The following is a 1,270-nucleotide window of genomic DNA, read 5'->3' as shown; positions in this document are numbered from 1 at the left end:
AGTTTAAGTCTTCTGCTTCCAGTTCCTACTCCCGAGGATCTGGTGGACCCTTGTCAAATCTGGAGGAGTCCAGAAATGTCAAAAAGGTCCCCTAAAAAGACTCCAAAAGCTGGCGAGACCCAGAGCACTCGGGCACTCAACCACCTCACTACCCCATCACCCCGCCTCCTTTCCTCCTTGCTTTTCTGATTGCATTTCCTTTCACATGTTATATACAAATCAACAGAACAAATGTGCTCTTTTATTTTTAGGATTCTACAGTGCCATTCTAGGAACAGTTTCCTGGGATTAAGTTCCAAATAATAAACCTGAGTGGGTTTCTGAGAACCAGTTTGGTGAGGTGGTTAAGTGTGCGGACTCTAATCTGGGAGAACCGGGTTTGTTTCCCCACTACTCCACTTGCAGCTGCTGGATGACCTTGGGCAAGCCAGAGTTCTGTCAGAGCTTTCATTGAAAGAGCAGTTCTCTCAGAGCTCTCTCAGCCCCACCTAGCTCACAGGGTGTCTGTTGTGAGGAGGGGAAGGGAAAGGAGTTTGTAAGCTGCTCTGAGGCTCCGCGTGAAGGGCAGGGTATAAATCCAATCTCTTTCTCCTCCTCCTCCTCTTGCTCTTCCTCCTCCTCCTCCTCTTCCTCCTCCTCCTCTTCTTCTTCTTCTTCTTCTTGTTGCTTAGAATTATTTTCCAAATGGCGAAAAGGCTTCCTGATTGTAGAAATGACAATTTATGTATTTATTGGTTCTCGGTTAAGTAAACATAATGAAATGGCCACAGAATTTTGCACTTGCAAGCAGTTTTGGAGATTTGGTTAACCTCTCCACTACATAAAAACAACAAGGCAATCCTAAATCTTGCTGATGTGCTTGTTTAGAAGTAACTTGCAAGCAAATTTATGTACTTATTCAAACTATGAATTTCTCATTCTGCAGGGATACATTCCACAATTCTACTGCCTCAGTCTACTAACTTCAGTTGCAATCACATGCACAATTAGCTGTGCCATAGGCACAAATGCCAGGCAGATTTAAAGGGCGCAATCAGACATGAACATCTGGGAAGCACCCCGCTGTCAGCGAGCTGCCAATGAACTCTGTGTAACATGAGAGCTTAGCATGGATCGTTCCCCCCCCCATGGTTTCCTGTAGATACCCAACTGCGCATGCTTCTTGGTATTATGATTTGCTCATCTGCTTGTTTCATGCATTCCTTTCTATGAACGCTAGTATAGCTTTGAAACGTGCTTATCTGCAAGGTCACAGGTGCGGAGAAGAGTC

This window comes from Gekko japonicus, unplaced genomic scaffold (genome assembly GCF_001447785.1).
Source record: "Gekko japonicus isolate JY-2015 unplaced genomic scaffold, Gekko_japonicus_V1.1 scaffold2688, whole genome shotgun sequence".
NCBI lineage: Eukaryota > Metazoa > Chordata > Lepidosauria > Squamata > Gekkonidae > Gekko > Gekko japonicus.
This window is presented reverse-complemented; position numbering follows the sequence as displayed.